We start from the raw sequence: 26880 nt of genomic DNA, 5'->3' as shown, positions 1-26880 counted from the left end.
TTAACTGACTCTAGAGCAATCTCCTTTAGTTCCAGTTTGCCCTTGATCCTGCATGGCCTTGCATGATGTGCAGCAGAGAGTACAAGGTTTGTTGCATTCTGGTGTAAGCATGATTGGCAGCTAAATGTGGGTGCCTGTGAGGTTAATTGCTAGGCAAAGTTCTCATCAATGAACAGCAGAAAAGCTCAAGTATCCTGCACCTGCTCCCTTTCTTGCAAAGGTGCAAGAAAAGAAAAGAGCGGAGAATGGATTTGTCTGAGGAGACACGGGCTTCAGTACAATCATGCACATACTAACGAGGTGCTTAGCTACATGTTTCCCTCTTAAACCTTAATGCAGCTACTAGGCAAGAATAACTTGGCATCCACAGAACAGCACTCATGCTAATAAAGGATCAGGTTCCCCTGCATGCTTTGTCCTGATCATTATATTTTACCTTACACTTATACGTGCAATATTCTCACCTGTGCTGTGCATCAGTATTATTCACACACCACCATAAACCTTCACTGTACAAAAAATAAATATTCCCCCTACTTGTCTGCTGTGGCAGATGCAGGGAGTAGGGCAGAATGAAACCATGATGTCACCTTTCAGTGAAGTGGGATGAATTTGGCTCAGTGTCTTTTGTCCAAGCTGCTATTCATAAGGCATTTTTTTCCCTTCTTTCCAGTATGAAGTGATGCACCATGGGTTTTCTTCTATTACTGAGACAGTCCTGACAAACTGCAGTTGCAAATCAAGAAGACTTCCTTTAGCTATATCATAAAAGGCTGATATTTTGTACAGTGGCAACATCGTTCTATTTCATCACGGTCTCTTGTAATAGGCATTCTCAAACAATGCTAAATTTGAAATACTCTCCTGTTATATAAAATAAAGACCAGGTTTTGAACACTTTCAAACAATACCATGGTACCTGTTTAGATTATTTTTAAAAAAAAAATCATGTAGATCAACCCATTTGTTGTACCTATAAATTAGGTAATGATTATTAAACCAATATGAAATTCTCTTCTCTTAGGGGAGCTGAAAGAAATACCAGCCAGATAGGATACATTGCCTTAACCATTAAGCACTTATGGCAGTGTAAGGTAAGAATTTCTTATATTTTAAATTATTATTTAAAATTAATTATTTTGACCGTGGTCGACATGCAGTAGTGAAGAATTCTGACAGAGTTATGATATTGTTTAAACATATAGGCTAACATTTTGAAAGTCATGGAAAGGAATTAGATGTTCATTAATTTTCTATTCAAATTTCAGCTATAAAGCAATTTAAACTCACACATTGATTTGGTCAGGGTCTGATACACAAACATACAGAGCCACATTTTCATAATGCTGTTTTTTTGTGGTTTTTTTTGTGTTTTTTTTTTGCCAGAGCCAATTGCACCTGCAAAATTTGCATCTCACAGTTTTGAACAGTGTAAATGCTCTGATTTTGCATCTGCAATGTATTTACCAGGCACAAATTTCGGAGGAGCAAATTTCACATGCAAAAGTGGCCTTTTAAAAATACACCCCAAGCTATCAAGACTTCACAATCATTTGTTCAAGGCACTAGGATCCCAATTTTACATGCTCCAGTTTTCATTGTCTTCAGATGAGCCAAAAGAATACAGGCTGGCATATCTAAGCAGTTTCCACCGCCTTTATCAGGAATCTAATGCCAAGATTTTTACTTGCCTCTGTAAGTAAGCAAATCATTTTGCACCAAAGTTTTTAAAATGACCATTTATGCCCAGATCCTGATCCACTGCTTGATTTCAATGGCTATATTTGCTTAAGTAAATACAGCAAGATTTAGCATTTAAGGATAATTGGAATTATCTTTGAGAACTGTTTACAATTGAAGATGATTTTCTCATGAGAAAGGTTTAGAATTTTAGGGCTAAATCATGAGTGTGAATCTGGAGTAAGTCCATGTTGTTAGTCTAATGGCGTTACACCAGTTTAACACTGATGAAACTGAGATCAGACTCTGTCCTGTAGGGCTACACTGTAACTTCACTCTTTCATGGGGTGGTTTAGGCCTCACTATACACCCAGCTAGCTGCTTTTGCTTTTATCCCCACAGCTGGACGTTCAATCTGGGCAAGGATAGGCAGGGAAGAAAGAAAGGTGGAATTCTCACTCCTCTGCATGGCCAAGGAAGAGCTGTGACAATCTAGCCCTTAGCATTTAAGCCATAGATCAGTGCTGCATAAGCTAACTGAGCTTGGCACTATTGAAAGGAGCTTGCTGAACTGTGAAAGACACGGAAATGGTTATGATTATAGGAGTATTGAAATATTACAGGCAGACTGAGAGAGGCCCTTATTCAGTAGTACAAAGGTGGGGAGGATTAGCATGTACAGAGCCTCTTCCACTAAACACTTGCATAGCCCATTCAGTGGCATCTTACACTTGGAGTCCCTGTGTTTGAGGGTGTGCAGGGCCTGCTCCTTTGGTGTGCCCTGGTCGTAGAGAAGAGGTCTGGCCATATACTTTACCTCCACATAGGTCTGGCTGCAACTGGGGGGACAGGCTGTGTAGTCTTAAAGGTGAGTGTTAAAGGATGCTATAGCCTGCTCAGTGTGGGGTGTTCAGAAGAGATTGTGCATCAGGCTCTTTGAGTTCCCCATGGGGCACTGCAGCTCTGCATCCCAGCCCCAAGCCCGTTGGCTTAAGTGCCCTATTACCCTGTGAATAGAGATGAGTGAGTCTCCGCTGGGGTTTGAGATCTGTTCAGAGAAGAATCCATACTACCTGAATCTGCAAAACACACTGGAATTTCAAATACTTGGTTGATCTCAGGTCGCATTTGCTCTTCTAATGACAGCTGGAGAGCAGCAGAGAAAGAAAGTGTTAGCATTACCTGCGTGTGCCAAAACCCTAAGGAAAATTTAGATGTAGTTTGGTTCTAGAAGTACAGGACAGTTCATAGGAGTCCCTGGTTTTCTGAGTACCTGTTCCCATATCCTTAATTTAACCATTTAAAATACCCAGAAAAGGCTTGATGTTGGGTTAATTTTAAAAGAGAAAAAAGGGTGGAGCATATGTAAGTTAGCAATAAACTGTAGAATGGGGAGACTGTCATTTCCATTACTGTGAAACTATGGCTGACCCCAAAGTTTAAAAACAAATATTTTTAGATACTCCATAATATTGTAGTCCAGTTTTCATAACTATATTCTACCACTATAGATGAAGGCTAAGTATCTACCTTTTATTTCTGGTAAATAATAATCTCCTGATTTTTTCCAATCTAAATTGCCCCCCAGGGCACTAATAAAACAAGTCATGGCTCACAAAGTAAATTTCCTGTGCACTAATTGAAAATGGTTTCAAATTTATTAGAGTTTCCGTCATCACCCTGAGATCTGATGTGAGCCTGTGCCGTAGTCACCATGACTCTTAAATATATACCTGGGCGATAAAAGAAAGATTAAAGAGCAGTTGTTGTACAATAGCTTTCAAAATAATAAAACAATAATGATGAGTGTTAAGTTAACTGAATGCTGCTTAAAAAGCTGAAGTGGCAATCCTCTGGAAAGATTTGAAATTGTACTGCCAAGCCCTTCCTAGATGTACCTAGACACTTACTGTAATAAATAGGCTCTTAAACTTTGCTTTAAATGCTCACGGTAGGTACCTTTGCTCTAAGAAGACTGGGAAGGCATGGAAGTGGGGAGAGCTATTTCTTTCCTGTGTTCCTGTTTGCCTTGGTAAGCCACAAGAGATTCAGTTCTCTGGGGATCCCTGGGGTGATGCCATATTTCCATGGCCTTCTAGTCCCCCCTCCAAAGCCCCAACACGAAGCAGTAGATCCCAAAGAAAGAAAGAGCCCTTGTTAAAGCTTGGAATTTCCATTTTATTCAGATCCAAACTTTGTGACTTGGGGCCTCTCTGTTACTGAGGTATATTCTTAGCCAGTCTATCCAGGGGGACTACATATTCATATCTGTTAACTATTTTATCCAGCCACAATTTCACTATAGAAGACCCATGCTCATGGCAAAAATGGCAGAATGCCAGATGATCAGCAGTTATACTGTTATAGAGTCATTCCCAGATGTGCAAAAGGCCAGTTGTAATTATTGTATTGTACTTGTGGGAATTGAGTCTCCTGCACACTGTAGCCCCCACAGGCTGGCGAGCCTATTAAAAAGCCAGTCACATCAGCAGTATAGCAGGTACTTTGTTGTTGATACATATTCTGAGGTATTCAAATATTTGTGCGTGTACCCATGACACTTTTATAAGCCCACAAAGAACCTTTCCTCATCCTCCAGCTATTCAGATGATTAATAGGATTTTAAGAACTTTATTCTTAACTCATAACTGCTGTACTTCAGTAATGACCACCTCATTTCTTTTAAACTCTCTTAATATTATTATTTTTCGATCTAGCATTGTAACTCTGCAGTTGGTAGTAAAAATAAATAAATGGAGATATCCTATCTCCTAGAGCTGGAAGGGACCTTGAAAGGTCATTGAGTCCAGCCCCCTGCCTTCACTAGGAGGACCAAGTATTGATTTAGCCCCAGATCCCTAAGTAGCCCCCTCAAGCATTGAACTTACAACCCTGGGTTTAGTAGGCCAATGCTCAAACCACCAAGCTATCCCTCCCTGCCTTGTAAATCTGCATGTGGTGCTTACGGCCCTAAAACATTATATAAAATCAACAATACATATGCTTTGTAGAAAAAAAACTGAGCCTATCTGGGATGGTGCCAGTCCAAAACCAATGAATGATGAATTGTGATATGATTACAGAGGCTATGTCTACACTTAAAATGCTACTACAGTGCACTTAATGTAATAAATAGGCTATCAAAATATGCTTTACATGCTATCACTGGGGTTAATCTACCTCCGTCAAAGGTGGTAGCTAGGTCAATGGAAGAATCCTTCTGATGACCTACTGGTGTCTACACCAGGGTTAGGTTGGCTTAACTATATCGCTCCGGGGTGTGGATTTTTCATACCCTTGAGCTACATAGCTAGGTCAACTTAACTTTTCCGTGTAAACCAGCCCACAGTCCTAACCAGCAAGGTGAATTTTGGTGAGAATGGAATCATTGCCATAATTTTTCAGCACTTTGAAACTACCTCTCTGCATTCTGTAAACCTTCAGACAATGTGCGGTTAGCCCTGGTCTACACTGAAAAGTTATGTCAACCCAGCTCCCTCCCTCAAAGGTTTGAAAAATCCACATCCTTGAGAGAGGAAGTTAAGCCAACCCAACCCCTGGTGTAGACAGCACTGTCAATGGAAGAATTTGTCTGTCAACTTAACTACCGCCTCTCGTGGAGGTGGATTAACGAAGGTGATGAGAGAACCATTCCTGTTGCTGTAGTGATTGTCTCCATTGAAATGCTGCAGCTGTGCTGCTGTAGCATTTTAAGTGTAGACAGCCTTAGTCTGGAAGTCCTTACTAAAGAAAATGTCTCATTGACTCCAATGGTAATGTCTTTCAATAGGAATGAGTAAAGGGACTGATTTTCATTTACACTAAGGCCACTTTACACTGCTCTGGTTAATGTAAATTACATCCACTTTCAGGGCCCAAGACCCAGATCAGTGTAGGGTGGCCATAGTGTAACTGAAAATTAGGTTTGTTGAATTGCACCCTCTAATAATAGTGATGCTTCAGTTGTTCAGGGGAGGAGTCATTCCATTCTTTACTGCTGCTTTTTAATTGTTTATTAAAACCTCAGCATTTTTCCTTTTGGGGCTAAGATTTCTCACTCTCTTAGTTGCAAGAAGATGTTTTGGAAGGCTCTGAGTTTGGTCAAAGAGGAAAGGGCCATTTCAGGTCATTTCCATCTACACATGTAGCTTCATAGAGGCAGGAAAGCAGTATTTTTAAATGTATCAAATGCAGCAGTGAGGTCCATCTTGATTAGCATGGCCACATTTTCTTTGTTGGTGAGTAGGAAGAGTTTATCCACCATAGCATCAATTATTCTCTCAGTGCCATATCCTAGCCTGGAGCCAGACTGAGAAGGAACCAAATGCTGGCAACTGAAAAGTCTTTTTCCATTGAAATGTCAGCAACCCACTTTTCTGAGATCTCACTACTCCTGTTCCAAATTTACAATCTCTACTGCCCTCCCTCCAGTCCCTCTCCTGGCTACTATCAGAGGGGAATTACTGCATCTGGTTACAAGGTTGACAACATTTGAGAAATCAATTCCTGGACTTAGAAGAACAATTAAGGCTCAAAGTCTGCAAGCTGCCTAAATCCATAAAAAATGACAACAAGGACTAATTACATCGGTTAACCATATATATGTTTTTAATTACAATTGTCAATTTCTTCCCTCTCTCCGCCACTTTTCTATGCACCATTTTGCCATTTGTTTTAATCTATGTTTTTCACGACCCTTCCTTTTCTGCGCCTTCAGTTTTAGTATAACAGCACTAATAGCACTGTGGAATTGCTGCTGATCCACAATCATAAAGAAAGGGATTTTGGTCAGTAGTTAAATGTTCCCCCACTTTCTAGAGGTATTAGTTCCCTTTTCTCACATGTTTCTGACCTCTCTGACTCCTCTCTTTCACCTTTTCTGCTTTTCCCAACTGTTCTTCAATGCTCTAGGTTCCTCTCTGTCTGTTTAGTTAATAGGTGGCAGGGGCAGAATTTTGTTTCTGAAGATGTTTTCCCCTTAACTCAGAGATATGGAAGGGGAGGGGATCGGTAATGGGATATAGAGCCTTTAACCTCGAGATCATCATCTCAAATACAGCCCAGGTCAGTCATGTCTGAAAGCAATTATATACTGTATATATATATACTGTACAGCAAATGTGAAAAATCAGGACAGGGGTAATAGAAGCCTATATAAGAAAAAGACCCAAAAATTGGGACTGTCCCTATAAAATCAGGATATCTGGTCACCCTAACTGTATATGGTGAGCTATATGAAATGCATTGGTGGGCTCATCCCACATCCATCCACATCAGTGAGAAATATTTTTGGTGGTCCTAATGGGGAGTCTAAACTTGGAATGTACATGGGGACTGAACTATTTCACTTCTGAAGAGTGTTTCTTCAGATTGGAGTTGAAACACTCATTGGAGTGGGATGAGAAGATTCCAGTGACACTGACCACATTTTGGATAAACAAATGAATTTGGTCTCCAGGGCTCTTTCATAATGACTAAATTCAATTAGCTTTTTAAAATACTAAGTGGCTCATTGAAGGAGGACCCCTGCTTAGGTAGATAAAGAATGGAGGTTATCCCCCAAACATCATAGAATAATAGTCTAATGCCACTTCAAAGACTTGTAGTGCTTCAAAGCAATACTTAAGAAAATTAAAAATTGTTCTGAGGTCATTAAGTGCATTTCAGTTCCTCCGACACTTGCCATTTGTTTCAGTAGGGGTCCAAATGTTATGGAATCTGAGTTGGATACTGAAACTGGTTAAGGAGCTCTTAAGAAAACAAACTACACCTTATCATATTTCCTTAACGTTCTCATGAAACATTTTACACCAAGACCGCCCACCCCAAAGCCCCACATATTCAGCATGCAATGCAAGTCTCCGAGCAGCATTAACATATAAAAAATGATGCAACAGAGCCTGGGAAATCAATCTGGATAAAATAAAATAAGAAAGGACTCAGGCTTGTGTGCAGATCTCCAGCTGAACTCTTTACAATGAGGTTCTGAAGTTCACTTAAGTTTATTTCCCTATTATGTTTAATTCTTATCTCTGTACTTCCTGGTTATGAGTTGGGACCTGGGACAGAAGTGCCAAAAGCCTGTGAGGAAAGGCTGTTTCTTTGGTATTTTTAGCTCAGCCAGAAGCAAGGACATATCAATCAATCTGTTTGAAGTGTATTGATAATTCCAATTCACTTCAAGAGAGAATCTCAGAGATGTCCCTCGACTATATTCCCTGGTGTGTACACAGATCAGTGTGTTGTACATGTCAAAACTTTAGGGAGGTGCTAGGATAGACACTTAAAACCACAACCCACAATGTTCCCTTGGTTTTTAAAAGTGACCAGTAGTGGCTGCAAAGATTCACAGTCAGAAACAAGAGACTGGTATTCAATGAAAGAGAGTGATTAGAAGAGGAGACTTAGAAGTAGGAAAACAAAACATGAGCCATCACTTGCTCAGTTGCATAGCTTTCCTTTGATCATCGCCTCTTCTTTTGGACCAGTGCAGTATCTGGTTAATAGATGCTTAGATCTTTTCTGTTAATATACATATTCCAAGATGAGTCTGGGTAGCTCTGAGTAAATTTTTTCACTGCTGCACTTTACTGTGTGGCTTCTTTCCTTTCCTTTCCTTTTCTTCATTTCATTTTATTTTCTTATCTTACTACTATTTCTCAGTTCGTCCTACATTATAAAACAATGAACTACTGGGATGTTTCTTTGGTGTTGTGAAAATGATTTATATGGAACTTTACTCTGCATTTCCAGACTAATGTAAAAATAGATTATGTATAAACATTTCATCACACTCATGAACAAAAAAAAGTCCAAGATTCAAAAGCTGGATGCAGAATTTAGGAGGGATTAAAATGTAGGAGACTGGTTTGACTTAAGCAAAGACCCGTGCTCTGATTTTATCTGGGTCTGAGCTTCCTCAAAGTTAGGGTGTACTTGGATGTCTGGGGTTTGAGTCTGTCCTCTTATTAATATGTATAATGCAGTGATGTATGTTTAGAATGAAACATTCACTTTATAATCTTCATGATCTCTGGATAAAATATTTATAGCCAATTCACAACATGGATGTCCACATACACCTCTACCCCGATATAATGCGACCCAATATAACACAAATTTGGATATAACGCGGTAAAGCAGTGCTCCAGGGCAGGAGGAGGGAGGCTGCACAATCCGGTGGATCAAAGCAAGTTTGATATAACACAGTTTCACCTATAACACGGTAAGATTTTTTGGCTCCCAAGGACAGCATTATATCTGGGTAGAGGTATATATAATAAATGTCATCTGAAAATGGTTAGTCAGGTGGCAAGTTGTGATCGCTGCTACTGATTAGCTATAAGAATTGTGCACACCGCTAGTTTCACCAGTCAGTTGTCTGATCTACCTGTTATGTCTTGTCTTTTTGATTGCAAGCTCTTTGGGGGAAGGACTGCTATTTACTTTGTGCTTGTATAATGGCCAGCAAAAAGGGTCCCCAACCTGGTAGAGGCCTCTTAACAAAAGAACTAAATAAGTTCATGGAGGCTAGGTCCATCAGTGGTAATTAGCCAAGATGGACAGGAATGGTGTCCCTAGCCTTTGTTTGCCAGAAGCTGGGAATGGGTGACAGAATCACTCGATGACCTGTTCTGTTCATTCCCTCTGGGGCACAGGGCATTGGCCACTCTTGGAAGACAGGAGACTTGGCTAGATGGACCTTTGGTCTGACCCCGTATGGCCATTCTTATGTTCTCCACATGCTAGTGCAATATAAATGATTAATAGTAATAAACAACACATATATATTTTGGTCTTTTTAACTGAGCTTTCAGCAAGACACAAGGTAGATTTCCTATTATCCTTCCTACCTTTCAAATAGATACAGACAATTAAGCAGCATTAGCTTTTTTATCAACCTTATCTTCCCCATTGTAGAGGAATGGAAGGTTATTAAGGACATCATGAGGGATTTAAAAGAAAAAAGAAAGCTAGAGGAACGAAAAAGGAAATAAAGATCGATTTCTCTTCCCCTATTGAGTGCTAGCAGTTAGGTAAACTGATTTGCAGTGAGGTCATCAGTCACAATTGGATGATAATTCGAAAATGGATTAGATTAGAAGTAGCAATTTCTGCTCCCTGGGTTTCAGCAGAAAATGGTTTAATTCTGTAACAGACCTCATAAACTAGTGGAGATCAATGCCCACCTAATGTGCCATTACACACTGGGCACACTTCAGTGACTACAAGCACAGCTGCGACTTGGGTTTTTACCACCTATATTTCCTCTGCTCTTTATTTGCTTTCCACAGGTGCTTTCACTTGATTATTTTTCCCCAGGGAATAAACAGTTTAAGAGAATTCTTTTCACTTTTTCCATAAGCAGCAGTAAGAGAGAGGTGTTAGAAACATACTCTAGAGTGGGGAAAGGGTCAGAACATCTCTCTGCTTATACTAGTATTCAGTAATGTTAGTGGACTACTAAATCTGGGCAAGAAACAGTTTTCCTATGTTGAGAACTTTGAGATTTCAAAAGATTTTCCTGTTCTGAAGTAGGATAAAACATCAACATATAAAAAAAATGTTTAAAAATTGATTCATCAAAATTTTTTACTTTGATATTTTAAATGTTTCATTTCAACTCTGATATTTTATTTTTTGACATGTTTACTATACATTAATTTACATTTCTTAATGAAAAGTTGTTTTGAAACTTAAAAAAGGAACTTTTATTATTGAAAATGTCAAAATGGATGTTTTGACCATTCCAAAACTTTTTTTTCAAAATGGGAAATTCATATAAACTTACCCTTTCGTATAAACAGTGTTGGTTTCAAGGAAACGGCATTTTCTGTCAGAAAAATGACCAATTTTATAGCCTATTCTGGTGTAAATCTGGAGAAAATATATGTAAATAGTGGGGGAAATTATTCACAAAAGGCTAGATTGCACGATCCCTATTCGCACGGATGAGCATCTAAATAAATAGTACCTATGAAGTCAATGAGCAAAAATTACAGCTGAATGAATAGTGTTAGTAATAACATAACAAAAAAAATTCATCCACACTAAGCCTTTTTATTTGTTTTCCAAATTGTTTCCAATTTCTACTAATGTATTATTAAGTATTGTCTAAATAGTTTGGACAAATAATTTTCAAGTGATGTGTTCTCCACTGTTGCTATTGGTAGTCTGAGACTGGTGTATTTCCTACCCATTATCTAGATAGATGACTGAAATTTTTCTACATTATGGCAAATATTGCACTTCCATACAAAGTGACGCCACTTTTGGGAGTCAGTACTATTTTTCTGAACACTCATGGTTGCATGAATGTTTGCAAATAATGAAAAATACAACCTTAGACATTAACAATGAATCACATTCAGGTCACTTATCCATAAATATATTCATTTAATAATGCTAAAATATATAACTAGATTAGTGACTCATCTAGTTATATATTTTAGCATTATTCAAACAGCTGTAGTAAATGTCATGAGGTAAGATGTTCAAGAGCAGCTAAGACCCATTTTCATAAGTGACTGAAGCACTTAAGTGACATATGCTCCTAACCCCCTAAAGGTATTTAGGTGCCTAAAGATGTAGGTAGGTATCTAGTGGGGTTTTTAAAAGCTCCAAGGTTTTTAGACCCTTTTGAAAATCCCACTAGATGCTTATATATATTTTTAGGCAATCTAAATACCTTTAAAAATCTGGCCCTAAGTGATTAAGTCACTTCTGAAAATGAAATGTAGGCTCCCAAGTAACTTAGGCACTTAGCTATAATCTATCTGGGTGCAAACAGTGAACAGAAAGAACTAATAGCTCTTTGGTGCAGAGGTTATGTCTTCTTTGTGTTTGCTCAGGGGCCAGCCCATTTTGGTAAGTTCATTATTTGCCATAATGTTAAAATTTTCAGTCATCTATCTAGGTACCACAATATAAATCATGAATAAAAAATAAATAATGTAGTCACTAAAATAAACTGTTCAAAGCAAATAATTCAAGTAGGTCTAAACTTAGCTGACCTCATTGCTTTAAATGGATTTGAATCTATTAACTCACTGATAATTTAAATTTTCAGAAAAAGTCATTCCACTTTTTTGTTTTACCCCGTTAAACTCAGTAACCTAGATAGTAAAACTCACTTGTTTTATGAGCTATCAGTGTAATTCTGCATTATTTTGAAGCTTCAAATAAAAGTTGTTCTTCTGTAGCTCTGTTTAGTCATTGCTTGCTTAATAGGCAAGGACAGCATAAGGGATATAAGATTCTGAAACCTAATAATATCCAATGCTTAGTTTTTGAAGTAAATATTAGCTGCTAACTAGCTCCAGAGTGAAATTTGCAAAGAGAGTTGAAACACTGCTTGCAGCCCCTATTAAAATCTCTCTGTTTTAATTGAGAACATGACCTGGGGGTTCCAAAGCTCAACTTACAATGTTACATTGGTACAATCCTCTGCTTGATTTTGGCAGCAGGGTGCTGAGGTTGGCAACTGCAGAGCACTGCACCTGTTTTCAACACAGGAAGTTATGTTACTTAAACTGAATCTAATCTGCTAATGATTGTTATGATTGGAGTGCAAGGTCACTTCTAGATTGCAATCAAATGTCAACATCTGGTTAATAAACAAAATGACACTTTGTGATTATTGCATAGCAAATTAGAAGTGAGGTGAAATTTCCGGCCTTTCAGTTAGGAGAAAATCTGTGATGTCAGTGATGCCAGCTCCCATTTTCTGACCACAAAAAATGAAATAGGCTGTTTAAAGGATTAGATGTAGGAAACTAAATTTTAGATTAAATGTATACATTCCAGCAAAATTCATCCCTGGCATAGCTCCATTGACTTAATTAGCATGACACCAAAGACAAAATTGTCTCATCATGTAAAACTAGTAACTACTTTTTAATTGCTTCATTTAAAAATGCATTGAGGTCCACCGGGTAAACTTGAATGGAGCAAATCTTGATCTCTCATGCAGTATTCAAGGAACAGATCTTTTCACAAGGAATTTATGGCTTAATTCAGGGCTGGCTCCAGCTTTTTTGCTGCCTCAAGCGGCAAAGAAGAAGGAAAAAAAAGATAAAGCCGCGATCGGCGGCACTTTGGCAGCAGCTCTGCTGCACCGCTTCATTCTTCGGCGGTAATTCGGTAGCCGGTCCTTCCCTCCAAGAGGGACTGAGGGACTTGCCGCCGAAGACCTGGACGTGCCGCCCCTTTCCATTGGCCGCCCCAAGCACCTGCTTCCTGCGCTGGTGCCTGGAGCCGACCCTGGCTTAATCCTGCAAGGTACTGAGGACTTGGCTATGATCCACCCAAGCACTTTAATATAGTGTGAGGAAATAAATACAACTAGCCATTCTTTAAGCAGCAACTAGAGAACTCCCTAACCAGTAAGGTTAGCTGTTTATTAAGCTCCCCTCTGCAATACTTCCTGGTCCACTCTGGTAACTGTGGAGGACCAGGAACTTTATAACAACTTCACAGTTAGCACATAAATAGTCCCATGGATTTCAATGTGACTAGTTACATACTTGAAGTTAAGCATTTTTCTCAAGCACTTTGCAGGATCAAGTCTTTGGCAGGATGAGGGTGGGACAGAATCCACCTGCCATGCAGCCAGACTGCAGTCTTTATTACAACCTCCGGTCACACACTATGTCCGTGGCCTTCTTCAGGCCCCTTTCCAGCCACAGATTTGGGGCTGCTTGTTCTGTGACTGACCAAGATTCATGAATCCTTTGACTCAAATGTATTGGATGGCACTATGGCACACGTTTCAGAATCCCACACTTGCAGCCTCTCAGTGGCTTGAACCTCTTGTGCAGCAGAAATGCAGATCCTCTACTTGTGTAAATTGGCATAGCCCCATTGAGGTGAATGGAGGTACCCTGATTCACACAAGCAGTAGCTTTACCATCAGGATCTGGCCTGTAATGTTTCCACTATATTTTGAGCCTTCTGCACTTGCCAGAGGGTGCGTGTATTCCCTATGACATATGATGAAAGTTCATGGGTAGGACTGAAGGAAATCAAGCCAGTCTGGGTGTTCCTTTTCTGAAAGTTCTAAAAGAATTATGTTTAAGTCACTTTGTAAATCAAATTTTGACACTTTTACTGTAATAAGTAGCACCTTACTCCATGAGTAGGCCCATTGAATGCAGAGGGACTACTTGTAGAGAAAGATGATATTCAGTGTGATGCAAGGGTTTCAGAATCCAGCTCTGTGTAAATGGGATAAGCCCTATGTAACTGAAGCAAATTAAGGGTATGTCTACACTATGAAATTAGTTCGAATTTATAGAAGCCGGTTTTATTGAAATCGGTTGTATACAGCCGATTGTGTATGTCCACACAATAAAATGCTCTAGGTGCTCTAGTCGGCAGACCGCGTCCACAGTACGAGGCTAGCGTCGACTTCCGGAGCATTGCACTATGGGTAGCTATCCCACAGCTATCCCACAGTTCCCGCAGTCTCCGCCGCCCCTTGGAATTCTGGGTTGAGATCCCAATGCCCGGATGATGCAAAACAGTGTCGCGGGCGGTTCTGGGTACATGTCGTCAGGCCCCTCCCTCCCCCGTCACAGCAACGGCAGACAATAGATTCGCGCCTTTTTACCTGGGTTACCTGGGTTACCTGTGCAGACAACATGGAGCCCGCTCAGCACAGCTGAGCTCACCGTCACCATATGTCCTCTGGGTGCCGGCAGACGTGGGACTGCATTGCTACACAGCAGCAGCTGCTAACTGCCTTTTGGCGGTAGACGGTGTAGCATGAGTGATAGCCGTGGGGCTGGCAGCCGTAGGGCTGCATTGCACCAGCCCCTTCCAGGCGATGGTATATTATGACTGGTACCCGTCGTCATCGTACTGGAGTGGCTGTCAATCATGGCCACCTGGGCAGACATGCTACTGTCTCGATGATGACGGTTACCAGTCATAATATACTATTTTCTGCCAATTGCCCAATATTGTCTGCTAAGCACCCAGAAGAGGCCGAGGGCGATGCTGGGTGCTGGCGGACGTGGGGCTGGCAGACGTGGGGCTGCATTGCTACACAGCAGCAGCCCCTTGCCTTTTGGCAGATGATGGTATATTATGATTGGTACCCATCATCATCGTACTGGTATGGCTGTCACTCATGCTGCAGCGTCGGCTGCCACCTTAAGATGTAAAAAATAGATTTGTTCTGTATTCATTTGCTTCCCCTTCCTCCGTGAAATCAACGGCCTGCTAAGCCCAGGGTTTCCAGTTTAATCTTTGGGGGGACCATTCTGTGTGACAGTTGTTTGTGTTTCTCCCTGTTCCTGTACCTGTACGCCATGTCGTCACTCGGCCCTCCCTCCCTCCCTCCCTCCCGCCCTCCTTCTCCTGGTCCATCAGATACTACTTTCGCGCCTTTTTTCTGACCAGGCGCCATAGCTAGCACTGGGATCATGGAGCCCGCTCAGATCACCGCGGCAATTATGAGCACTATGAACACCACGCGCATTGTCCTGGAGTATATGCAGAGCCAGAACATGCCAAGGCGAAACCCGGACCAGGCGAGGAGGCGATTGCAGCACGGCGACGAGAGTGATGAGGAAATTGACGTGGCCATAGACCTCTCACAAGGCACAGGCCCCAGCAATGTGGAAATCATGGTGTCACTGGGGCAGGTTGATACCGTGGAACGCCGATTCTGGGCCCGGGAAACAAGCACAGACTGGTGGGATCGCATCGTGCTGCAGGTATGGGACGATTCCCAGTGGCTGCGAAACTTTCGCATGCGTAAGGCCACTTTCATGGAACTTTGTGACTTGCTTTCCCCTGCCCTGAAGCGCCAGAATACCAAGATGAGAGCAGCCCTCACAGTTGAGAAGAGAGTGGCGATAGCCCTGTGGAAGCTTGCAACGCCAGACAGCTACCGGTCAGTCGGGAATCAATTTGGAGTGGGCAAATCTACGGTGGGGGCTGCTGTGATCCAATTTGCCAGGGCAATGAAAGACCTGGTGATAGCAAGGGTAGTGACTCTGGGCAACGTGCAGTCAATAGTGGATGGTTTTGCTGAAATGGGATTCCCAAACTGTGGCGGGGCCATAGACGGAACCCATATCCCTATCTTGTCACCGGAGCACCAAGCCACCGACTACGTAAACCGCAAGGGGTACTTTTCAATGCTGCTGCAAGCCCTGGTGGATCACAAGGGACGTTTCACCAACATCAACGTGGGATGGCCGGGAAAGGTACATGATGCTCGCGTCTTCAGGAACTCTGCTCTGTTTCGAAAGCTGGAGGAAGGGACTTTCTTCCCGGACCAGAAAGTGACCGTTGGGGATGTTGAAATGCCTATCGTGATCCTTGGGGACCCAGCCTACCCCTTAATGCCATGGCTCATGAAGCCGTACACAGGCAGCCTGGACAGGAGTCAGGACCTGTTCAACTACAGGCTGAGCAAGTGCCGAATGGTGGTGGAATGTGCATTTGGACGTTTAAAAGCGCGCTGGCGCAGCTTACTGACTCGCTCAGACCTCAGCGAAAAGAATATCCCTATTGTTATTGCTGCTTGCTGTGCGCTCCACAATATCTGTGAGAGTAAGGGGGAGACCTTTATGGCGGGGTGGGAGGTTGAGGCAACTCGCCTGGCCGCTGATTACGCGCAGCCAGACACCAGGGCGGTTAGAGGAGCACAGCAGGGCGCGGTGCGCATCAGAGAAGCTTTGAAAACGAGTTTTGTGACTGGCCAGGCTACTGTGTGAAACTTCTGTTTGTTTCTCCTTGATGAACCCTGCAACCCCCCCCCCCCCCGACCCGGTTCACTCTACTTCCCTGTAAACCAACCACCACACCCCACCCTCCCCTCCCCCTTGCAGAGGCAATAAAGTCATTGTTTTTTCACATTCATGCATTCTTTATTAGTTCCTTACAGAGGTAGGGGGATAATTGCCAAGGTAGCCTGGGATGGGTGGGGGAGGAGGGATGGAAAAGGACACACTGCATTTTTAAACTTTAACTCTTATTGAAGGCCAGCCTTCTGATGCTTGGGCAATCATCTGGGGTGGAGTGACTGGGTGGATGGAGGCCCCCCCACCGTGTTCTTGGGCGTCTGGGTGAGGAGGCTATGGAACTTGGGGAGGAGGGCTGTTGGTTACACAGGGGCTGTAGCGGCGGTCTCTGCTCCTGCTGCCTTTCCTGCAACTCAACCATACGCTCGAGCATATCACTTTGATGCTCCAGCAGACGGAGCATTGCCTCTTGCCGTCTGTCTGCAAGCTGACGCCACCTATCGTCTTCAGCCCGCCACTTGCTCTGTTCTTCCCGCGATTCAGCCCGCCACCTCTCCTCTCGTTCATATTGGGCTTTTCTCATCTCCGTCATTGACTGCCTCCACGCATTCTGCTGTGCTCTATCAGCCTGGGCGGACATCTGCAGCTCCGTGAACATCTCGTCCCTCGTCTTACGTTTTCTCTTTCTAATGTTCACGAGCCTCTGCGAAGGAGAAACATTTGCAGCTGGTGGAGGAGAAGGGAGAGGTGGTTAAAAAAGACACATTTTAGGGAACAATGGGTACACTCTTTCATTACAAGGTCGCATATTTCGGCTTGCAGGCAGCCATCGTAGGCCACAGTGTTTTGGCTTTTTTAACCTTCTTAACATGCGGGAAAGGTTGCAAACAGCAGCGCATTTCCCATATCAAGGATGAATTGGGTTGTCCATTTAAAATGGGGTTTCAATGTAAAAGGAGGGGGCTGCGGTTTCCCGGTTAACATGCGGCACAAACACAAGTAAACCACCCCCCCCACACACACACACACACGATTCTCTGGGATGATCACTTCACCCCTCCCCCCCACCGCGTGGTTAACAGCGGGGAACATTTCTGGTCAGAAGAGCAGGAACGGGCGCCTCTGAATGTCCCCCTTAATAAAATCACCCCATTTCAACCAGGAGAGCTTTCTGGAGATGTCCCTGGAGGATTTCCGCTCCATCCCCATACACGTTAACAGACTTGCTTGCTTTTTTTTTGTAATGTTTACAAATATTTACAAAGTTACACTCACCAGAGGTCTCCTGTGTGCCCTGAGGGTCTTGGGTGAGTTCGGGGGTTACTGGTTCCAGGTCCAGGGTCACAAACATATCCTGGCTGTTGGGGAAACCGGTTTCTCCGCTTCCTTGCTGCTGTGAGCTACCTACAGTACCTCCATCGTCATCTTCCTCGTTCCCCGAACCGTCTTCCCTGTGTGTTTCTCCAGTGAGAGAGTCATAGCACACGGTTGGGGTAGTGGTGGCTGCACCCCCTAGGATCGCATGCAGCTCCGCGTAGTAGCGGCAAGTTTGCGGCTCTGCCCCGGACCTTCCGTTTGCTTCTCTGGCTTTGTGGTAGGCTTGCCTTAGCTCCTTAATTTTCACGCGGCACTGCTGTGTGTCCCTGTTATGGCCTCGGTCCTTCATGGCCTTGGAGATCTTTTCTAATACTTTTCCATTTCTTTTACTGCTACGGAGTTCAGCTATCACTGCTTCATCTCCCCATATGGCGAGCAGATCTCGTACCTCCCGTTCAGTCCATGCTGGAGCTCTTTTGCGATCCTGGGAGGACTCCATGACGGTTACCTGTGCTGATGAGCTCTGCGTGGTCACCTGTGCTCTCCACGCTGGGCAAACAGGAAATGAAATTCAAACCTTCGCGGGTCTTTTCCTGTCTACCTGGTCAGTGCATCTGAGTTGAGAGCGCTGTCCAGAGCGGTCACAATGAAGCACTGTGGGATAGCTCCCGGAGGCCAATAACATCGAATTCCGTCCACACTACCCCAATTCCGACCCGCAAAGGCCGGTTTTATTGCTAATCCCCTCGTCGGAGGTGGTGTAAAGAAACCGGTTTAAAGGGCCCTTTAATTCGAAAGAAAGGGTCTCGTTGTGTGGACGTGTCCAGGCTTAATTCGGTTTAACGCTGCTAAAGTCGACCTAAACCCGTAGTGTAGACCAGGCCTAAGTGTCACCACTGGGAGTTATATATTTCCCCCACTTCCTGCACATCAGCCTAATGGTGTGACCACACTGTCCCACAGTTCAGACTATGGGGAGGTGAATGGAAACACACACCAAAGTATTGTGCTCTAACTCCCCCATGTAGATGCTGCAGGCACAAACTTGAAGTTTTGTAGTATACAAAGATTACTGTTCAAACACGACTACATTAGTGAGAACTAGGGACCCTTCAGTTCACGCCCCCAGCATCCACATGGAGGAGTAACCACTCAAAACACTTTGGTGCGCACTGCTATTCACAGGTCCAAAGTCCAATCTGCAAGGCAGTGTAGACATATCTTAACTTTTCGGTGTGGAGCTCAGTCTTTCAAGAAGGATTAACATGGTCAGACCCAGAGCTATTGCATTTGAAGGTGACTGGGAACAATTAATAAAATACCAAAGAGAGAATTCCACATGACTGCTTAGCATACAAATATTTCAATTTAATACAATTAATTATGCAAGCAAATAAATATTTTAACAGCACATACATTGTTTTTTAAATTTAAATAGCTGGGCTAGAAGTGAATTTTTGTTCTAACAAGTTGACATACAAAATTCACACACACTCCTTGACATACACATGCATATAAAAGTACACCTACATATGTATACATTCATCTTTAATTTTTTTACAGACCATTTCCAATGTACTGTGTTCCATAAAATGTAGTTGGGTGGGACATAATGAATCCACCAATCTGGATTCCATCCCCCCCAATTAATTCTTCAATTGTCTAAGAAGAATTGGAATGAAAACTGCAATGTCTCTCTGTCCATATCTAAAAGCTTCAGTCAGCATCTGAAAAAAAGTCTAGGCCCTACTCCTTAAGTCCAGCTGAACTATGCTTTGTACTGGACTCAGGAATTGAGAGGCAAATATGTCTTTATATCATCATTGCACACTGCAGATCCCCTGAGCTGCTGGGGAATGAATAGCTCCCAGTATAATTAGAGCAATCTCCACACTGCGCTAATATCACCAGCAGGAGGTGGATCCCAAGAAGGTTCTACAGCAGACAGGGAATACTGGAGTGTTAGAGGTGCTTCAGTCACACCTCCTCTCCAAAACTTCTACTCCTTCCCTCAGCCATGCCTTTGATATATCCTTTATTCTAGAGGATGGCACAGAGTCATCAGCCAGCCAGCAGGCTGTATTCACGTCATAGCGTTTGTCTATACTACAGGTTATGTCAATATAAATTATGTTGCTTAGGGGTGTGAATAAACCACCCTTCTGAGCGACGTATGTTATACGCACCTCAGCGCTGGTGTGGACAGCGCTATGTCAGTGGGAGAGCTTCTCCTGCCGATATAGCTACCGCCTCTTACAGAGGTGGTTTTATTATGCCGATGGGAGACCTACAGCGGTGCAGCTGCATCAGCCACTGTAGTGCTTCTAGTGTAGACTAGCCCTCTTTGCTGCCACACTGACACACAGAAGCCCTACTGGGGGCCAGGATCAGGTTCCTAGTTATTGGCTACTTACTGGCTAATAGCCAGTAGGTCTCTGTTAATAGTGACTCACTGCCATTAGCTCCCTTCATGTGAGGTCGGAAATATTGCCTGTAGCCTAAATGGGATGAGACATCAAGGCAGGAGCGGCGCCAGGGTTTTTGCCGCCCTAGGTGGCAGCGCTCCTACTCAGAGTATTCGGCGGCGGGGGTCCTTCCGCTCCACGTCTTCGGAGCGATTCAGCGGCGGGTCCCGGAGCGAGTGAAGGACCCACCGCCGAAGCGCCCCAAAGACGCAGAGCAGAAGGACCCCTGCCGCCGAATTGCCCCCGAGGACGGCAAAATGCTGCCCCCCCAAATCCTGCCGCCCTAGGCAACCGCCTAGGGTCGCCTAGTGGAAGCGCCAGCCCTGCATCAAGGCATTAAATTAACCATCCCACTGGATTTTCATAGGGTTTCTACTAATCTAGAGCACTATCTTTTCCCAATAGGCTCAACTCTGTATTAACTAAAGGATTTACAGATCCTCATCTCTCTGAGTTTTTCTTCCATTCATTTTCATACTAACTAAAGCAGAATCAGAATTTAAAGCTACTAGCTATTTTAATATTGCATAGATTCTAGAAGTGATGCACTATGGTAACCTCAACTTGTTTGTACAAGGGCTTTCCCACCCCCACCCCCACTTAACTTAATTTGACTAAAAAATGAACACTACAGTGTCTCTCTATCTGTATGTAAAAGCTTCAGTCAACAACTTGAAAAAAAATCTAGGCTCTAGTCCTCAGGTCCAGCTGAACTATGTTTAGCTTAGAACTCAGGGACTGGGGGACAAAAGTGTCTGTATACCATCTTTGCACAACCCACATCTTACCTGAGGCCAGGTATGACACCTAGCAGCCATACTGTAGTGGCTTCATTCTGCTGGCTTTGTCTGATGGGAACAGCAGCTAATTTCAAACCCTGATCTGTTGAGCTCCTGGACTGAAGAGGTGTGCGACACGTAAATCTGCTTCCTTTGTTGATGGCTTCCATGCCAGCTTCAGACTCCCCCTCCTGGCTGTTTCCTGGGCACTTGTGCTGTGTTTGCTGTGTGTTGTGTTGTGCTGTGCTTGCCCCCTGTCTTGCTTTCGGCAAATGGACATACATATGGATCATACAGATGTTTACAATGCACCCAGCCCTTCTTCTCATGGCTATGCACACATACACACGCACTCTATGATCTATCTATAAATAGAGTTTGCTCTTTAAAGGATCCATGTAATTATATGTATAGAATTCAGTGAGATACAATATCTCATTACGCTGGTCCTTTAAAAAGTAAACTCAATTTTTAAAACAAGTGCTTTTAAATTCAGTACTGTAAGTTATTATATAGTTACAGGCCATATGTTAAATTATTTTAATTTCTTGCTTTTAAATTATTATTACCACAACAAACTTGCATTTTAACATTTAATTTAAAAGAAATGCAATATATATTTTCTTGCTTTATTTAATATACTGTAGGATATTACTTTCCTTTACCACACCCAGGTGTTATGAGGGTTATTTTTATTTTAAAGACTATAGTATGGCTACAGCAGTTTTGTATTCCCCAGAAAAGCTTGAATACATTTTATGAATTGTGAATACTTTGCATATTTTTTTCTTTAATGTATCTCCCAGGAACTGAAAACACCTGCTGTGTAAGCCTGTGCATTAGAAAAGCAGAGAGGTTATATATTGGAATCAGGCTTATGGATGAAAATAAAACTTGTTTAATAGGAATTCCACCTGGGAATGGCTGGTATAAGATCTGTTAAAAACAATGGGAAATTTTGTTTAGACCCACAGCCACTTTAAAAGAAAAAAAAATAAACTAAAATGAAAATTTAACTCAAATTTGCACACCAAAAAAAAAAAAAAAAAAAAGTCCCATAGGAAAATTGCAAATTTCCCTCTGCCAACAGTGCTTTGAGACCCACTGTTTCCCCTGTAGTTATCCACATGGTTTTGATTTTCCCCTGACTACAAAAAAACATAAACATTGGCAAATGCAGCTTGGAAAAAGTGGCGACCCCACCGTGTGAAGTAGCACTTGATGCTGTTTGCCTTGATAGACGCTCAGTTTAACTGTAAAGATAAGTTCATTTGGTTTTAATTTGAGGAAGTTTTACATTTCAATAAAACCAAAATGAAAATCCCCATGTTTGGATTAGTAAATTGCAACAGTTGAGCTTTACACGGGATTGAAATTTTGCCATTTGTTCATTGTGGCTTTGTCATTTGTTGTAATTTTTTCCCTGCTATTTAAAGAAATACAAAATCATTGGAGAAAGAATGGAGGGTGGATGAGAAGAAGAAAAATTGAAAAATTCTGTAATAAAATAAATCAACTCATTGTAATTTTTCCTGTAGTATTTGCACAATGGGAGATTCAAGTTTAAGGTCATATTCAGGGCCATAGGCTCCTAGCTTCATGAGAGGAGGTGACAGATTTAGTCTTAGAAATCTTTGGCCCCCTGGTATTGTGGCTGCAGTTGCTATTTGCCTAAGTTGTGGTGTTGGCGGTGAGAACAGATTTATGCGCATAAAGCTGCCATTCTGCAAGGGCTCTTGTAACACAAAATGCACTTCTCAAGTTGTACCTTGGTTTGAAAAGAGCTGAAAGAAAGAAGCAATTGACTACCAAGAGAATGGTACCAGATGCTGGCCTTTTGACATCAACCAGTGGGCCATGGCTGAGCACTTCCTCAGCATACCTTGCTTTCATTCACTACAACGCTTATAATGAAAAACACCATAAAAAAACAGAGATTCATAGGCCGCATTTAAAAAGGGGTAATTAACTAAAACTCAGAGAAAAGATGGTGAAGCGTCCCATTAATAGTCTTCAGTTCCCAAGTAGACAGTTCACCAAATTTACAATACCATGCTAAACATTTCTGGTCTGCTTAAGATTCAGAAGGGCAACAGTGTTTTTACCTGATCTCAGATTCCATACTGCACCATTTTCTTCTCTTACGCTCTCTTTTTAATTTTTTTCTTCTTTCTATTTCCCTCTTATTCCAGAACCTGCTAAACTTCTTCAAAAAGGAGATAAACTTGGTATATGCAAATATGTATGATAATGAATAGGTATACTTTATAATTGCACTTCCAATAGATAGAATAATCAGTAACACACCTATTCCCTGCAGACTGTAGGTATAAGACCATCTTTTACATAAAGCACTGTACTAGGTCTCAGGAGATCTGGGTTCAGATCCTGGACCTGCTACAAACTTTCTGTGTTACCCTGGACAGGTCAGTTAATCTCTCTGTGTTTCATTTCCACATCTGTAAAATGCAGGTAATAATATTCCCTCCCCCCCCCCGCCCATTGTAAGGTCTTTGGGACGGGGACTGTCTCTTACATCTTCAGACTTCTAGATAGGGTGATGTGAAAAGGTCCCTCATGAACACAGCAAGATACATTCAAAATCAACTCATATAGCTTGATTTAAATTTTAAACTTTGCTCTTTTATTGCACCTTTTAGCTAAAGTTTGTCAAGCAATTTACAAGCAATACTGAATTCAGTTTTGCAGTGTCCCTGGGTGGAATGGATATAGTTTTATTACTATTTTATAGCTGAAGAAAATAGGATTTCTGTGACAGAGACAGCAATAGACTCCACATCTGCTGAGCGGCAGGCCTCTGCTTTAACCACCAGGCTCTCTTTCCTCACTTACAAACCCTCTGCCAAAAATATTTAAAAACTAAATATGGGGACACGGTGATATGTGGCATGTCAAATGACAGTTGCTGTTGCCCTTCTAATTCAAGCCTCAAGATGCACATTGCCAAAATATTGTAGTGCCAATATGCTAATATTGCTGGTGTTGAAAGATATGAAAAGAATAATTTTCAGCTGGGACAAGGTGAGAGAGAGACAGCGAGGTTGTCTTTTTGCTAACCTGGTAGAATTGCATCTTACTGGGCTATGATCATTCTAGCTCTAGTTTTGGTGGTTGTACAATGTACTGGAAATAGGCAGAAGTACCCTAGGCACTGGACGACAGTTAAGGCAGGCAAATTCTGCTTCTTGGACAAGTCCTTGCCACTGTCTGGCTATCAGTTGACAGACACAAAGAGCAACCTGTCACAATAATATTTTAGGGCTTTTTTTTTTCTTTGCAAATAATTGGAGAAGCTTCTTTGTAGACTTGAGATTAGCTTAGAGAGGAAGATGCTTGAGGGTAGGAGTCAGGAGACCTGGGTTCTGTTCTTAGTGCTGCCACAGCTTTCCTGAGTCACTGAACCATAACCTCTCAGGGTTTGACTCTTCATTGCCTTGCAGGTTCTTTAACTCACAAAGTGAGTGTTAAATCTTGCTCCACTCACATCCATTCAGAATGCTGCCCCAAAGAGCATATTCCTAGCCCATTGCTTTGACCAGGTCACAGCTTTCTCTGAATCCCTCCCCTGGCTTCCTCTTCTCTGTCACATCCCCTTCTCTTTAAAGGCCGTTTACAGTCAATCCCCGCTCTATTTATCATCTTTCATTCACTATCAAGCAGTCATTTCTCTCCTCCTGTAGGCCTGGTTGCTAGCCTCCATCACCCATTTGTTACATTTTCAAACAGGCATCTTGGTGCTTTCTCCTATACTGCCCCTCGCAGTTGAGAGAAGCTCCCTATAAATGTCTGCAAGATTACCTCGTTATCCATCTTCAAATCCCTCCTCAAAACTCTCCTTTGCCATGAACCTAAAAAAAACTTGAGAATGGTTAGGCCACTGGTGTGCAGAGACCACTCTCGAGTACCAATATTGTCTCATTGTTCACTTGTGCTCCCCTGTCTGTCTATAGCCATCTGTTGCCGCTAGTCTTCTAAGCTCCTTCTAAGCACCAAGTACAATGGGGTCCTGGTCCATGACTAGGAATAATAATAGTAATGCTACCAAATCAAAATGGTGTCACTTTACACTCACTTTGCACAGGGGCAAATGACTATATAAAGTACTAGCAATGGAGAACCGGGCCCTCAGTTTCCTCATCATCAAATATGAAGTAACATCTAACCTTACTGAGGTTAAATTAATTTATGTTTGTAAAGTGCTTTGAGATCCTCAGGCTACAGAAATGCAACGTTTCCCCAAAATTTGCCAAGATAAACAGTTAGGGTTACCTTGCTGTCTGGAATGTTCTCATATATTTCCCCATACTAAAGTTGATTACTACCAGCCCTGTTGCTATCTAACTGTAAATTCTTGATTTAGTTATCTGTGGTAATTGGCAAGTTATTGAGAGCCACTGCTGTATTAGTGCATAATGGCTTAACCTCTCTTGTCAGATGAAGAAACCAAAGATGTGCTGAAATGACAAAAGAACTTTCAAACTAAGCAACCTTTCACATTACAAAAAAAATTAAGAGAAGTTTCAGGAAAAGAGATTTCTCAAGGTGTCAGAGGTGTGTATCCTAGCTGGCAAGAAATAAAGGGCGTAGCAAACTCCACAGCTCTAAGAATATAAGCATTTGAACATGCTATATTTCAAGACTAACAATGAATATGTCATACATTTTCACCTATGAAATGCTTGAATGCTTTTCACTATGCCCCAGAAATCAGTAGCGAGAAACACAGAACAGAACCTTATTGTTTGAAGAAAAATAGCTTGTACTGTAAAGACTATATCTCAGCGTAATTACATAAACATATTTTACCACGTATATATAATATTACACTCTGTACTCAGAAGGATTCCAAAACACTTTACATATGAATAAGGACTACTTCACCCATCACTGAAATGCAGGCACCTCTGAGGTAGAAAATGGAAGCTGCTGAATGCTAGCATGTTCCACAAGAGTCTTCCAGGAGGGAACAAGAAGAGTAGCTTATCCAATTGGAACTTCATGGAGAATTTAGGTAAGCATAACATAATTACCCACGTTGGAATTTGGCCAGGATGCTAGGGTTAACACCCCTACTTATGTGAAAAGTGCCATGGGACCGCCACGGGCTAAGTGGTCAAGGCTGTGGTTTTAGGTTTCATCCATAATACAGGTGACTTCAGGACATTGCTAAATGTGTTGCATTGAGTGTGAGTTTCACTTGTTTAATGAGGCCAAAAATACTCTTTTTTTTTTACTTTTGCTGATATTTCTGACTATTTGTTGCTATTTGTGATAAAGGGAGTTAAAGAGGTTGAAGAGAGAAGGAGAGGAGAGGGAATGTTGTTATGCTTTGTGTACCCAATCCTGATCTCAATGAAACCATACGCCTCTTGGGGCACAATCTCCCAGTTGATAAATAAATGTGAGTTTTGCTGTTAATTTTATTGGGGGCAGGATTAGGCTTCTAATGAATAAATGTGAAGGAGGCATCTTGCATATGAACTCTGTGATTCTTTTTGCACAGAGTGTTGGAAGAAATTTAAGCTATTTTTTTCTGTACCTATTAGGTGTAGCCTTACTCATTTCTAAGGGCTTAGTCATGGCTTTTACTTGACTCACGCTGTAGGGGCACATTGTTGCTATGCTGATCCTGGAGCACTGCCCGAGTCACAGTCTCGCTCCCAGTTCCCCCACTGCTCCAGGGAGGGCATATGCTGCATCAGGTCTGCTCCCCAAGGCAGCAATATAGCTGCATGGCCAGGCATATTACAGGGGTGTGGAGCCAAGTCCCAACCTATCCCACACCTCTTCTCATGTGATTATTGCACCTTCTTATACCCAAATGCTGCTGTATAATCTGTGCCATGATTTGAATGAAAGCAA

At 42.2% G+C, this 26880-nt stretch overlaps 1 protein-coding gene across 2 annotated transcripts in view; it reads left to right on the top strand.

Annotated features, from left to right (window-relative positions):
* The window catches only part of SEMA3A (semaphorin 3A), a 412569-nt gene that overhangs the window by 123446 nt on the left and 262243 nt on the right, over positions 1-26880 (top strand). The window contains exon 1 of one of the 2 annotated variants that reach the window (XM_054017206.1): positions 1031-1094. The exons of the other annotated variant lie outside the window; for it this stretch is intronic. The gene's annotated coding sequence lies outside the window, so the exon portion shown is untranslated. Of the gene's footprint in view, positions 1-1030; positions 1095-26880 lie in introns of those variants that run through there. 2 annotated transcript variants of the gene reach the window in all.

This window comes from Malaclemys terrapin, chromosome 1, assembly GCF_027887155.1.
Source record: "Malaclemys terrapin pileata isolate rMalTer1 chromosome 1, rMalTer1.hap1, whole genome shotgun sequence".
NCBI classification, from domain to species: domain Eukaryota; kingdom Metazoa; phylum Chordata; order Testudines; family Emydidae; genus Malaclemys; species Malaclemys terrapin.
This window is presented reverse-complemented; position numbering and strand designations above follow the sequence as displayed.